The sequence below is a fragment of the Camelus dromedarius genome, chromosome 2, assembly GCF_036321535.1.
Source record: "Camelus dromedarius isolate mCamDro1 chromosome 2, mCamDro1.pat, whole genome shotgun sequence".
Classification (NCBI taxonomy): domain Eukaryota; kingdom Metazoa; phylum Chordata; class Mammalia; order Artiodactyla; family Camelidae; genus Camelus; species Camelus dromedarius.
Genome location: NC_087437.1, coordinates 7,009,675 through 7,025,396, shown reverse-complemented (window position 1 = coordinate 7,025,396; position 15,722 = coordinate 7,009,675). Strand labels below are relative to the sequence as shown.

Below are 15,722 nucleotides of genomic sequence, written 5' to 3'. Positions count from 1 at the left end.
TTAGTTCAAATTATATCAATAATTTTGAGATCACTTTCATCTTATTATTAATAAGGTAATAATAATACCTTGTAATTGACCCATCATTGATTCACCACTTGTTACATGAATACTTTGATCCACTTTTCCAAAAGAGGAAAGGAATTTCATTATTACTATACTCTTTTTTTGTTCTTCATGTGGCTGGTTATCATTACTTGTGAAATGCTGGCTTGTGACTTAGTAAATCTGCCATGACAAGTGATATGTGTTATAATAGAACATGACTATTAGAAAAGAGAATGTGAAAAGTTTAGGGTAAATCCTGGAATAAAGTGGGTGTGGGGTAGATAAACCTAGAGACGCTTTCATAAATAACCCCAAAAGGAATAACTTTAGCAAAAATGGAAAACTCAGACATTGAAGCAGTTTGTTAACATTTCCCATATTATAGAGCTGTGAATTATTACAGAGTTTAACCAAAGGACGTTATTAATGAATGTCATAGAACCCGGACAGAGGCAGGTAAGAGACAGAAGCATTAAGGAAATGGTTAACTCACCTAGGAGGGTTCACGCCTGGGTTCCGCAGCAGAAGTCTTACAAGAGCAGAGGCCAGCAACATCCTGAAAACCAAACAGACTCATTGAAGGTGACTGCTCTCCCAAGGGTATAAAATACCAATTTGTATCCTTTCCTCTTACAGGTCCTGCAATATTTTACCTGGCAAACACCTGTCAGTATAATTGTGAGGGGTTATTATAAGGTTTTACCATTTCGTTCGTTAGCCATTAAGACAGTTAATAAATCCTGGCATCTTAACAGTTGTTTGAGGGGTTTTTTGTTTGTTTGTTCTGTTTTTGTTTTTGCTTTCACTGAAACTGTCTCAAGTAATAAGAAATTCTACCAAAATCTTCCAAACTTTGGGGATCTGCCAAGTGGAATAAAGTTTCAAAGCACACCTTCAGGTCCCCTAGGGTGTTCAATTTGGAAAAATCAAGTCACAACAAAAGTCCTATTTCTTAAACAGCTTTCTATTGTCAGATCAGGGAGCTGGGAAAAAGTCATGCATCTAGAGAAAGGTGAAATGGAGGCAGCAGATAAATATTTTCTCTAATTCAGGGCTGGTGATATTAATATCAATGGTAATATTGGCTTCAATGAGCAGTTTCAATCACTCATGTACATGTCCTCAGAGATACGACACAAGCAGAGAGACTATGCTTCTTGAAAATAAAAAACAGACGTTTGATTTTTGTCAATCTTTCTTGGAAAGAGTTCAAAAGTGCCCCCTACAACAAGTGGTAGGTAGGTTCCTAGAAATCTCTGCACTGGGGAATTCATAGTAAGGACGAAGAACGATCTACATACAGAAACAAAACTTGTTGCTATCTAAGGACCGGCTAGAGGGAAATGTCATTTTTGTCCAGTCCCTAAGGAGCTGTAGCACAATGAGGTTTATTTGTAAAATAACAATAATAATAGTAGACGGTGCTTACATATTTAAGTTCCACCCAGTGTTCTAAATACATTTAAAGTATATTAATCCTCCCAATCAACTGATGAGGTAGGTACTATAATCATCCTCATTTTACAGGATAAACTTAGAAACAAAAGTTCAACAACTTGTCCATCATCACACGCCTAGTAAGTGGTGACACAGGCAGGCTGGCTCCAGAGTCCAGGCTCTTAACCAATATACTTTATAGGTTTTTTCAAATATATAAATAATGGTATATATTTTTGAATATAAGGAACAGATATTGTTAAATATTTAATATTATTAAATTAAATATTTAATATTTATATTTTTAAAAATTTAAATCATTAACAATTTGAGAAAATGAGAAACAGAAGAAAAGAAATGGAAGAAAAGTGCTACTAACCTCACAGAATTAATGTTAGCCTTTGGGAATATTTGCTTTCAGTCATATTTATATGTAAATTTTTTGATTTGCTGTAGTTCTATGATTTTTTTTTTTCTCTTCACAGTATATCAGAACTATTTCCTATGTCACTAAAGAGTTCATGGGTGTTCATTTTTAGCACCTGTGTCATACTGCGTAGACTGGGGAGACCGGACTTGTTTGGCAAGTCTCAGTTGTTACCTCTTGAGGTTGGTTACAACAGCCCAGAAGAGATTAAAGGGCAGGCTGTGCACGTAGACAGCCAAGTTCAAATCCTCACTTCTCTATTCACTAGCTACACAATCCTGAGTAAGCTACTTGACCTCTAAATGTCTCAGTTTTCTCATCTATAAAATGAGGAAATGAAAAGTAACTGCCTCCACTTCCTTGGGTTTTTGTAAGGCTTGACTGTGTGGATTAAAATATTACCTGCACACAGTTATTACTATCATAAGTAAGTCTGCCGTGAACATCATCATACATAAAGCAATTCACATTTTAAAAATAATATTTTCTTAATAGATATTCCCAGACATAAGTTTACTTGGTCAAAAGATATAAACACCTTTTTTTTTGTTCTAATATCTGATTTATGTTGCCAGAGTATTTCCAAAAAGTGTTATATAGGTTTATATGCTACCATTTATGTAAGCAGAAACCATTTCTCAATGTACCCTTACTGACTTTGCATATTAACATTAAATTTTCTATTGGTTTTGCCTTCCAGCTTAGCAATCTATTCTCCAGCTCTTCTAATCTGCTCTTAAGCCCATCTATTGAGTTTTTAATTTCTCAGTTCTGGAATTTCCATCTGATTTTTATCACAGTTCCCAGTAACATGCCAAAATTGTCCATCTTCTCACTTAATTTCTTTATTAATCATGGATATTTTAAAGTCTGTTACTCCTGCATCCAGATCGCCTGTAGGTCTGTTTTTGGTCATTTTATCTTGTCTGCTGGTATGCCTGGTAATTTTATTGAATGCCAGATGCTGCATATGGAAACTTATAGAGATAATTTGAGCCTTTGGATGATCTATTGTCAAGTGATGTTTTACTTTAGCTTCTGACAGGTAGTTATGTAAGTGAGCTCTCTCTTGAATTCCTAGCTCTCTGGGTTCTTGGCCTCTCAAGCCCTCTCCACCTTGAAGCTCTCTGATGCCTTTAAACAAATATTTGCTAGATTTTATCCAGCTTTTCTACTTGCTCTCAGAGGATGAGCTGATCTAAATGAAAATACTCTGCAACAGCTGGGAATGTAAATCCCTGATATTCATTTAAAAAATAATTGATTAAACCAAAATATAACATTTTTGTTTTAGTGGATATTCATTTGGTTATTAGTAAAGCTGAATTTATTTTATGTTTGCAAATGTGTTATATTTCATCTTTTGTGAAATGTGATTTTAGTCTTATTTCATATATTAGTTAAATGTGTTTCTATTCTTATCTCACGTACCAGTTCTCAGCTGTGTTATTATGAGTTTGCATGAGCTTCTGTGTAATAATCACATTAACCCTTTCTGTTATGTTTAAATAATTGCACCTAGGCTACTGTTTGTTTTATTGTTGCTTTAATATAATCAAATCCATTTTATCTTTCACTTTGCAATTAGTTACAGTATTCTAATCCTATACGAAACAAGTCCCTTTGGACTTTCTAAGGTTTGAGTTTTGTTAACTTACTATATGTGTGTGATGAGTGTATAAATTGATGTTTTCAAAACTGTTAATCAGTCCACGTATTGTAAGACATTCTCTATTGATTTGTATCCTGAAATTACTGAATATTTAATTATTATACAAAACATAATTTATTTTGACAGTATATTTTGCCTCATTAATCTATGTATGTTGGTGCCTGTATCACATGGTTTTAAGTATTATAACTCTATAATCAATTTTAAAATTTGATAAGACTAGTCTTTCCTCATTATTCTTCTTTCTCAAAACTGATTTCTGCTATTCTTGCCTACTTTATTTTCCAGGTTTATGTCAAAATCAAGTTGCTCTCATCATTATCTCAAAATATGAAAAACAAGAGATTGTCATTAGATTCCTCATTAAATCAATACTTTGAAAAAATTAACAATTTAAAAATATGTTCTCTTTTAAACCAGAAACCAGTCTTTTGTTTAATTTAATATTTCCATGGCTCCTAAAAGTTTTATTTGGATAGGCAACATCTTTCTGTTTAAAACTGATCATAGAACTTTGTATATCTTGTTGCTCTTATAAAGTTAATCTCTTTAAATGGCTATGTTTGAGTTCACGGTTGCAACATTTAGAAATACTCTTGATTTATGTTAATATTCATATGTCTTCACTTTTTATTAATTTATTAAGTCTATTCATATTTTCATTCCCTTCTTGGGGTTTCCAAGCTATAAAAATATTTCCCAGTATATAATGATAATGTTTTTCTTTTTTCACTCTGTATAGTCCTTCTTTCTTTAGTGTGTTTTATTATATTGATCAGGGCTTTTAACATAACATTTAATAAAAGCACTATGGCAAAATCATTATACCACATATACATTTCTAGTATTTTTACATTAATTTTAATGTTGACTCTTAGTTGAAAATATTTATCATCATATTGAAGAAACAGTTTATTTTTCCTTTTTACCATTGAATCAGGATAGGTATTAAATTTTATCCAATGCTTCGAAACACAGTCTGTTAAAGTAATCATTTACTTCTTTTCCTTATTTAACCTATTAATATGAAATATTTCGTTAGTAGAGTTTCTAATTTTGTAAACTTTTGCATGGCTTGAATACACATTACTTTCATTATTTTGCTATGGTGAGTTCTACTGCATTAAAAACAGCATGTATAAATTATTTTTTGTTTAACATGATTTAATGCATAATTTTTCAGTACCATATTCCTTCACTAATATTACATTATTAAATGATTATAAATCAGTCCTCTTTGTCTTTATTTACTGCTTTTTGACAGAAATTCTGCTTTGCTTAATATTCATTATTGTTATATCTGATTTAGATGTGGGCATGTTGCGCTGGAAAGTCTTTGCCCTTTTAAAAAGTATTTTCATGTCATTTCTTCTTTAAGTATGATTCTTTAAGCATCACCAAATCATAAGACTTTCATTTTAATTTAATGTGAAGATCTTTCCATTTGAATGGGGAAATTTAAGCCATTTATACTTGTCATAATTTTTAAGCTTGATTGGACTTATACATTCTTCTTTTCAATAACTCCTAATTGTTTTCTTTCCATCTTGTCTTTTGCATGAACTATGTTTTGTTTACTTTTATCTTCCACAATTACTTAAAAAATACTGTCTCCCATTCAACTAGTACCTATATTAAAAATTTCACAACTATCCTTAAATGCATTCTTATCCAATGATTTAAAGATAAAGAAACAACTTCTAATGTTTTTGTTTTTTCCATCTTCTCTTTCCACATTGTGATCATTAGTTACAGAATCTTCATTTAAAAATTTTAAAACTGCCTTTTCAGAATTATTTTCTTGAAAACATTGCTTCTTTAGTTAAAAAAAAAAAAACCCAATATTTAGCCATCAGCATCAACTGCATTCCTTAGAAGCCACATGTTATCAAAAGGTTTTATAAAAACAATTACTTCAAGGACAAATGGGGCTAAGGGCTAAATAGTTTCAAATGCACAATAATGAGATAATTTTTACTACAGTCATTTCAATAATAATGTGCTTTTATATATCTCTTTTTAACTAAATTACAACTAATAAATGTTTCTATCAAAACCAATGGAAAAGAATACATATGTATAAACGAATCACTATTAACACAACATTGTAAATCAACTATACTTCAATACAAAAATAAATAAAATGATGAAACCATCTTAGATGCAATGACTGGGGCCTTGTTAAGAAAGTTACGGTGTATCTACATAATAGATGACATAAAATATTATTTTATGCTATGGAACATGCTCATGTTACATTGATTAACCAGAAAAGTGACTTTAGTCATGATGTACAGATGTCGTGGTGCAGAATCCCTAGCTAACCAGAAAAGAACGTGTAACATGAACAAGAAATAAATCTATGTTGCTTTAAGTAAAAAAAAAAAAAAACCTTTAAATACAGTTCTCAATAATTCTGACTCAGTAATGTTAAGACTTATGATGTAAAGTAAGACCAGATTTTAGACAAGGAGTTTCTAGGACCATAAAATAAATATTACAATTTGCAACTATCCGAGGTGAGAAAAGGACTCTAACACCAAGCGAGCAACCAGCCATTCAAACACATTTATCCCAAATATTTTTATGGAATAACTTCCCTTCCACAGGTATAACTCCAGTTCTAAACAGCCAGTAAAATGCAAATGATACATCTTAACATATTAGTGATGTTATCCTCAATTCTATCCACAGAGGAAAAGCTCGCATGCTTTCAAAGTACTTCCACAAAATTCCCCTTTTCCTGTAAGCTTACGGAGTCAGCTTCTAGCACTTACAATGAAAGCAAAGGAGAAAACAAAAAAAGAACAAAGGAGACCATTTTTGTGATGCTCATATATTTCAAGTCATTGGTGCATAAGGCCCAAGAAGCCATCAAAGGGAAAACTCATGTCTTGACCATTGAAACGCAGAAATGTAATTCTGGCCAGGAGTAACAGTTACTCTGTGAGCACAGGCAACTCCTAAGGTATGTCAGGGCCAGCAACACAGAAGGCCACAGAAACATGCTACAGTACATACGTGATGAAGCAGACTCTTCATTCCAATATCTGGAATATGCTTATTTCATACGTTGCTATTGTTGATACATAAAGTTATTTTTCAGATGGTTTCAAAGCCTCTAAAAAAAAATAATCCAGTGGAAGAATGTGTTCATATATTGCAACTCATTCAGTGTCTTTGCAGAAGTCCCTTCAAATATGTATATTGGGATGGAAAAAACTAGCTTAAAAACAGTTTTGTTAAATGTCTGTTTTTCTAATTCAATGAATGATTTTAAAAATTAACTTCATTGTTTTTTAATTTACCATCTGTTAACTCAATAAATATGAGTTCTTAAAGTTAACCTAATAGTCTTGAAATTTGCTGTTTTAGAAGCTGATTAAAGTTATTTAAATTAATTTTATTGTATATCCAGACTAGAACAAAGCATGTCTGCATTTGGATAGATCTTGGCTAATAATTTACAAATAAATGTGCCCACTTTTAAAATGGACTGATTTCATTTATGGTCCTTAATATATATCAGTCAACTTGTAGAAATACAGAGATGCTAATGTTAGGTAACCAAAGAGATACACCAAAAGTTGTAGCCATAGGAAAAACTGATCCAGTACAAAATTTTCATCAACTCTGTCCCTTGTCTAATAAAGAGGAAATGTGGAGCGAATATTAACTAGAATGCAATTTCTTTTTATCCTACATTCCTGTGGATGAGAGGTTTTCTATGCTTCTTTAAATACTGCCTTTCCTCTTGTCACAGTTTATTGGACTAAGTGTGGTCATGGACTCAAGTGGGACAACTGATCAGACTCTTCCCTGAAAACTGTGAAGGACATTAAGATGGTCCTTTCTCTGGATGATTCAAACGGAACACCCAGGGCTCAAGAACAGCCAGCAACCATGTTCTGCCACGTAACTGAGGAGAGGAGAGAGCTGGATGGCCACAAGGCAGAAAGACAAAGAAGAGATACAGAGAAAGAAGACTGACTGGGTTCCCTCAAGCATACCTGACTGGATTCTCTGAAGAGCCCCAGTGTGCTTTCCTCTTAGTGCTTAAGCTCAGAACCAGCTTCTATTACTTAGAGGTCAAAACAACTTGAAAAAATGCACAAGAGAGGAAATCCTCCTGACAGCAGTGATTGTTTAATCATGGAATCCAAACTACTATATACAGAAGAGATAAACAACAAAGTCTCACTGTGTAGCAAAAGGAATTAGTCAATAGCCTGTAATAATCTATAATGAAAAAGAATATGTAATATGTTTAACTGAACCACTATGCTGTACACCTGAAACTAACACATTGTAAATCAACTACTTTCCAATTAAAAACAAAATTAAATTTAAAAAAAATCATGGATTCCCAGGCTTTAACTCCTCCCTCTGCTTTCCTTTAGATGAGACGTCTTTAATTTTAACATGTATTTTATCTATTCTTTTCTTTTATGATTATTGCTATTTCGGCTTATCTAAGAAATCTTTGTCTATCTCCAAGTTATGTTAGGTTTGAAAACATAAAGCTCTAAAATCTATGGTTTTAACTTCTACAGTTACATCTATAATCCATTGCCAATGAATTTTTGTGTATGGTATGAGGTAGGGATCAGGGATTTTTGTTTGTTTTCTAGGTGGATGTCTAGTCATTCTAGCATCATTTGAAAATATTTTCTTTGGCATATTGGGTTGATTTGGAGGAGATTGAAAATGGGGAGGGAGAGCATGAGAGGCCACCTGAAACTAAACTACCGACTTAATACTAAACTAAGGAGGTAGATGTCTTTATTTTACTAATCTTATTAATGAGTTTAAAAAAGCAATAGTGGCTTCTTCACTTAACAAAAGAATGGGTTGGCAGGCCATTCATCAGAATTCACTTTTTCCATGAAATTGCATGTAATGCACTTAAAACATATCTGATGACCAACAGTTAACTCAGTTTTGTGTTCTGTGCTGTTACCAGTTTACCCCTTTACACTGTCTGTATAATGCACATCTGTTTATGTTCCAAACATTAACTGAGGTCTAGACTAGGACTTGTATTCATTAGATAGGATAGACCATAAATGCCCCAAAATATTAAATAAAACAAAACTGAAAACAAAGTTAAAGTAGGATTCAGCTGCTGGTCCTGCTTATTTGTTTGTCCCACTTCTTTGCACCATAATTGGAGCTTTTATTGTCCTTCCAATTGCATAAACCAACTTCCAAGTCATCTTATGAAGATCCTGGAATAATAATATCATTGGGTTTGAGATGACCCCATAGGGTGAACGATCCTCAAAATCCATTGATTCTCAATGTGCAAGTCACAGATGACCTGTATATACATCACCTTCATGGAACCCATGGAAAATGCTTAATATTCCTCCAAAACAGTGGGGTAAATGGATGAGGCAACTGGCTCAGGAGCTCTGACCACCCTAAGCCTTTCCCAGGTCCTGTTGGGTCACCCGGAAGGCTGAAGGCCTGGGTATCTCGGCACACTGGTTATCCTTTTGTAACACAGCAGTTGGCTCATTCTCATCTAAGTAATTCTAAAAAATGCACAGAAGTGGATGGAAATCTGCAGTCTGGGCAGATAAGCATCCATTTCCCCTATTTCGGGAAAAATTATTCCCAATTTCGTTTGGAGAACCATACCTCCCAGACTACCTGATTTGGGTCGGATGGCTACACTCGCAAGTCCAAGGTGGGCATTTGACCCAAGGCTGGTGAGTTAAAGAGCCACAGCCCTTGACCAGGGTGATGAATGCAGGGACGGGTACAAGAGGCAGTCTGGGCCAGCCACAGCCAGCTGGAATTCTTCAGCTGGAGACTTTGAGAAGGGGAGCTGTTTGTGCTGGGGTTTCTGTGTCAGCAGATCTGAAGCTTGGAGGGACTAGCTCACTCTAGTAAAGGAACAACTAGGCTGAGAACGAAGTGAAAAAAGAAGAAAACAGAAACAAGAGATAGTTGGTGATACCTTATTTGAGCAGCTAGATCTAATTATGCCTAAAGCAGCCCTTAGACTGTAATTTCCAAATAATGTGTGTACGTGTGAGTATGTATGTGTAGGAGAGAAGAAACTATGAAACCAAGCCTTCTTTTCTGAGTTGGACTTACAGCCCAAGTTTCTCAAATCCCTGTGGATTGCTGGATCCCAGGTTGTTTCTCCTGAATCTGGATTTACAGATATGAAGTCAAGGAATCTGCATTTCAAATAAGCATTCTATTTAATTCCCAAACACACTAAAGTTTGAGATCTACTGATCCCATTTTACAGCTTAGGAAACTGAGACTAATAAGGACCAGGTGTCTTTCCCAAGATCACTCGACAACATGTATTTATTCTAGGTACGTGGGAACTCTGGGTGAGAGCAAAGTTTCTTGCCCTCTTGGACATCACCAAACTAGCTGATAGTTATAGAATCAGAACTATGATTCCGTTCCACTCAGTTTTCTTCCTGGTGACTTGATCTTCCCAAAAGTATGCTCTAATACGTTTCTTCCCTAATGCAACATATTTTTCATCTAAAATGTGAACATTTCCTAATGGCCAAGATTTTACCTTGGGCAGCATTCATAGCATATAAAAACAGGAGGTACTTTAACCATCTTAGGTAAATGTTATGAGTGCGTAAGGTCTGGAATTTGCAAACAGTTCCACCGAAGTGATGGAGGAGAGGAAGCAGCAGAAAGGGGCAAATGCAGCCCCCATGCAGTTGTCACGCCCCACCCCCACCCGGCCGCTCAAGTCTCAAATAGTCTGGAGGTCTTTGAAGACTCTTGTTTTTGTTAAAAATTCATGCAAAACGTTGCATTCAATTCCAGTATATGTACAATTCTTTTAATAGAAAAGTCACTTCTTCCAGAATCTTTCAGTAAAAAATAAATATTCCAGAAATAGAGGCCATAATTACTCTCCCTGCTTTGTGTACCCCGGGCACACCAGTAGGACACCCTGGAGGGACTTGCTTCTAGCCCACTACATTCCAGTCAATTCATTTTCGATTCTTGTTTAATCCCAGGATTTCTTTTCTTCTAGTATAATCATGACGACAACAACATTAACAAAAGAAGCAATGGTTAGTCTTAATTGAGTGCTAACTGTGTTGAAACACTGTGCATTTACCTAACTAGAGGAGGTGGGTACAATTATTATTCTCATCATAAGGATGAGGAAGTTGAGGCAGGAACTAGGGGAGCTGCTCAAGGTCACGCAGGTAGTTGAACCAGGATTAGAATCCAGACAGTCAGACCCCAAGGCTGCTTTGCCTATTTACATATCCATTTACTCTCAAGTTCACTCAAAATACTGTGATTCGCTCACGCTGCTCCTTTGTATTCCTAACGCCTGGAACACATAAAACGGGTGAATTTTACTGTATAAAAGGGAGTTGCATAAAAACATTACAATTTATAGAGCAAGTTGTTGAGAATTTAAAGACTTGCTTGTCCAGTGAGCTGAGTGGCTTTGAGAACCTGGACGTGCCCCGGGGAACAGAAGCTACGGGAAACCAGTGACACACCTGCTGCAAGGGTAACTAACATTTATGGGAGTTACGGGAGAGTTGGCGGGGGGGGTTCTCGCAGACTGTGGAGTGGCAGGTGAGTATGACTTCAACACAGGAAAGGAGCTGGGAAAAATGTGTTTAGTGGACTCAATTTTTTTTTTTGTAATTGAAAAATTAAACATCATCAAGACAGTTTTGGGCACATGGTACAGGACAGCCTGAGTTATAATATCCTCTGATGGATGATGATAAAGAAACATACGTAAACTATACAAACGGGTCTCTAGTTTCACAGAGCCTGAGTGTACAGTTTTAGGACCTGGTACAAGATCTATCTGTTTAGCTGACATTCCTGAATAAGACGGGAGGATTAGTTAAGTTTAGTCCTAGACAATAGATACTCTGATGCGGGCTGATCTTTGTGCCCTGCACTGAACGATTTACGCATTTAAAAAAAAAAAACCAATCATATTTATCATACTGTGATTCAGAAACGTTACATATGATCAATATGAGATCATCACACCCTTGAAAAATAAACAGTCTAAGTCTAGGAAGCTTATAACAAACTCAAAATATATGCCCTCCTTTGAAAACTTTCGCTTTCTTCTCTTTCATTCACTAGCTCTGCAGATGTTGACTAGGAACTCCTTAAGTGGAAAGTCATGTGCTCTAAAACAGGCAGGGTCGTAAAGGGCTTTGCATCATGGCTCAAATGGTTATAGAGAATCAGCTGGCGCTTCCCAGGCTCTGGCTTTTCCTCCATCTGCCACCAGAGCGATCTTTCTAAAGACATCTGGATGGTGCCACCCTCATCCTTATACGTGTCAATGACGCTCCATCTCATGCAGTAGGAGACATGTGACTTGTGGTCCTTAAGCTGATTTTGCCTGGCAGACATGTTTTCCCCCCACACTTGTATTTTAAAAGGTGGAGAAGTTTTCAACATTTAATATCCCAAATGTTTTATACAAATCTGAATCAGTAGCTTCTTTCTGAATGTCGGAAGATCCGACATTTGGCACCATGTGGCAACAACCATCCCATTCAGAGAATCTATTCTGATTGCCACGGTCCCTACCACTGCCTCTGGTCTCAACTCAGTCTGCTCTGTTCATTTATATTCAGGCTTGGACCAAGGTAGACATAAGAGTTCGCAATCCTTGATGGATGGGATAAGGTCTAAACTCTACAGATTATGTCTGCAAGGTCTTTCGCAATTTGAAGCTATCTGGTTTCATCTTTCGCAAAGACCCCATGTTCCAGCCACAGTGAATTCCTTGAAGTTCCCTAAAGGACATGCTTTGTCATCCTCAGGGTTCTTCCTCATCCTGGTGTCTCTGCTTGAAATATCCTCCCTCCACCTTCCTTTTCTACCTAGAGGAATCTCATTTATCCTCAAGACTTGGTTCAATTCCTCTATGGAACTTCCCTAAATCCTGCCAGAGAGTTAACTTGCTTCTTCTCAAGTGTTCGTATAGCATTCTGTGCCTCTGTTAGCATTGCAATAACTTCTTTTTTTTTCTGTCATCCAATTGGAAATGTGTTTCTTGAAAAGGAGAACTCTTTATAAGTCCCTATCCCCAATCCTTAATAGGCGCCTGGCACCCAGTAGGTTCACAATGACTGTTTCCTGAATGAACAAAAAGATGGATCAAGGAATGAATGAATACTTCCAAGAGAATTTTTAAATTTATGTTACAAGATTTTGATGTTTACAATAAGGGAAGTAACTACTCAAGGCCAAATTTCAAAGTTTGATAATGATCATGACATCGTCAGATAACAGTTCTTAAAAGTTCCTGTTCACTGTACCCTGTACAGGAAAACAAGTCTTGAGAAAATAAAATGTGTGTAATGTTAGTAAATAGATAAAGAGTGACTCAAAGTTGACAGTGTGCCGCATTTTGGTGGGGAGGGGTGGACTGTCCACATTCGGAGAGTAGATGGTGAAAGAAGTCAGCTCGCTGTAAGCCGGGGGTTCCTCTGGCACTGTTTATTCTGAAGAATGGGACATTTGGGCCACGAAGTGGCAGGAAGAGTCACTGAGCAGGAGGCTGTCATGCGGACAAGAGTCACTGTGAGTAGGGCAGTCCTTAGAACTGAGAACCACAGCTCTCCACTTTGGGGCATGAGGTAGGCTGCTCTATTTGGCCCTGATGTGATGGTTACAGGGAGTCATGTAATTAGTCCTGGATGATAAGTTGTGAGACTCAGTGATGTGTGTCACTTCTGGCCACAGTATTTAAATACCAGCCTGAGACCTTCCAGAATGCACTTTATTTTCCCCAGAGCAACATGAAACTCAAGACGGGAACTGTTCCATTAGCCTGAGGGGAGAAGACATGGAGCAGACCAGCTGACCTGCAGTGGACTCATAGCAGAACAAAGAAGACAACTTTGGCCACTACAGGTCACTAAAAATCGGAACTGTTTGTTACTCCAGCATAACACAGCCTATCCTGACTAATACAACAGATTTGCTCTGTTTTGCTGCAAGTGGCAGAACTAAGACTGACGGCTGGAAGTTTTAGGGAGACTGATTCTTTGCAATGTAAGAAAAATGTAATAAAGTGAACAAAGGTGGAATGAACTACTTATTGTATTACTCATTCACATTACTAATTTGTATTACTCATACACTGAACTCTACTCTGCAGTAAGTACTCTGCAGATAAAATCATTGCCTTTAGGGAGGTGAGCGGCGAGTTCCCCTTTTCCCTCAAGATGTTTGTATTGATGGCCCCTAAAGTTCTAACTCAACAAATTAACTTTAAAAATACCTCCCAACCTGGAACTGCAGGATGTCTATTTCCTCTGGTCTAAACAAGTAAAAAAAAAAAAAAAAAAGAGAGAGAGATCTTTTTAAAAGATGCCTTCAATTCAAATCATTTACTGATCCACTGAGTTGTCTTTTCACGTTTTTTTAGAGCTCCTTTGATTTTTTTAATCTTTTCATGTTTTAATGCCATTTTCCTGGCAAATAAGTTCCTTGCAGGCCAGTCCTCTTTTATTCCTCCTTTGCTTCTTTATCATGCTACTTAGTAGGCAATATTTTATTTTCTGTTCTCTTGGGAAAATAATCAGCTTTTGCCACTAGCTATTATTATTGACCAATTGATATGTTTCAGATTTACTTGTCTTTCAACCATTTACATTAGGTTTGGACTTGTTTAAAAAATCTAAGAGCACAATTGTATTACCTTAATAACTTTCAGGCAAAATTCTTTTTTTTTTTCCTTCTGAAAGTCCTGTACTATTGAATTTGTGGCCAATTACAATATTTCATTAACTTCTTAATCCAGTAAGTAGTTAATGTATTCCTACTATGCGCCAGGGGGCAAGGTTTACATAAAGGTTTATCAAGATATGTTACTTCATGCACTGTACCTATCGTTACCTAATTTTATATTATAATAGGACCTACCAGCTCTCTGTACAAGACTACTTGTCGGGGGGACAAATTCACAAGGTTGGGGCAAAATGTTCCCTTGGTTAAATCAGAGGGGCACATCACACTTTAAATTCTGGGTGCTTAGTTGATAACCTGAGGTGGGGCAGATAAGTCAGAGTGTATAAGGTTGAAGAAAAACAATCTTTTTTTTTTTTAATTTCCATTTCTGTTAAGCTTCATTTCAGGCTTTCAGAATTGGAGAATCAGCTGCCTGCTACAAGAAATTGCTAATAAGCAGTAATTAAAGACTGAGAATTTATTCTTTCCATTCCAAACCTGATGTCATTCCCAGATGGAGATCTTGGTACTAGTCAGGCAACTCAGCATTTTGGTAAATTAAGGCAGGAGGATTTGGTGTCTCTTGGATCCTGTGGAGATGGAAAGCGGTCCAGGAAGGAAAACCTGTGTTTTATTTTGTTTTGCCTATTGCCATTGTTCGTACCTTTTTTTTTTTTTTTTTTTTGCTTGGCTTCAGAATCAGGAGTTGAGGTGGGCACCTATGTCTTAAAAAATGAGGGGCTAGTTCTCTAAAAGAATGTTAATTCATAAACTTTCTATATTCTTATGTCTTTGGAGTTATCTCTGCGTAAAATGACAATCAACTGAAAAAGACGGATAAATTCCAATGAATTCGATACCCATTGATAGAAAAGAACGAGCATTAAAGAAGGCAGAGTGAATACAGGCGCTCCTCAATTTAGAAATACAGCACAGTTGATGTGCTGTTACAAGGACCTGAAAGTAGAATCAACCACTGTGTAAAAGATAAAATAAGACGGCACGGATATCAGGATTTTCCCAGCGTGCTTTATTCATAAGCATCTGACAGAAGAGGACCTAACAGGGCTTTGAGGAAAAACTGAATTCTCAGCCCAGAGTCACTTTCCAGGAACTTCACTGCAAACAGTGCTCTGTGCTGGCGGGATAGAGATCTTAGCAATCTCCCTCCTGCTTCCATAGTTTCCTTCTCTCTAAATACAATTATTTATGGGGATTTAATAAGAGAGCAAGCCTTGTGTGAACGGAACTCAAGAAAGTGCAGCTTCTAAAAATACACAGAGGCGCCTCTACAGTACTTACTGTTACGAACTGATGTTTGGCAGTTCAAGCCATGAACTTAACAACTAAACACACAGACACAGACACAGACACACAGACACAGACACAGACACAGACACAGACACAGAC

General features: G+C 36.3%; 1 long non-coding RNA gene across 4 annotated transcripts in view; it reads right to left on the bottom strand.

Annotated features, from left to right (window-relative positions):
* The window catches only part of LOC135322391 (uncharacterized), a 43,019-nt gene that overhangs the window by 26,194 nt on the left and 1,103 nt on the right, over positions 1-15,722 (bottom strand). For all 4 annotated transcript variants that reach the window (XR_010382915.1, XR_010382917.1, XR_010382914.1 and 1 more), the window contains exon 2: positions 542-604. This is a non-coding gene — a long non-coding RNA (uncharacterized LOC135322391). The remainder of the gene's footprint in view (positions 1-541; positions 605-15,722) is intronic.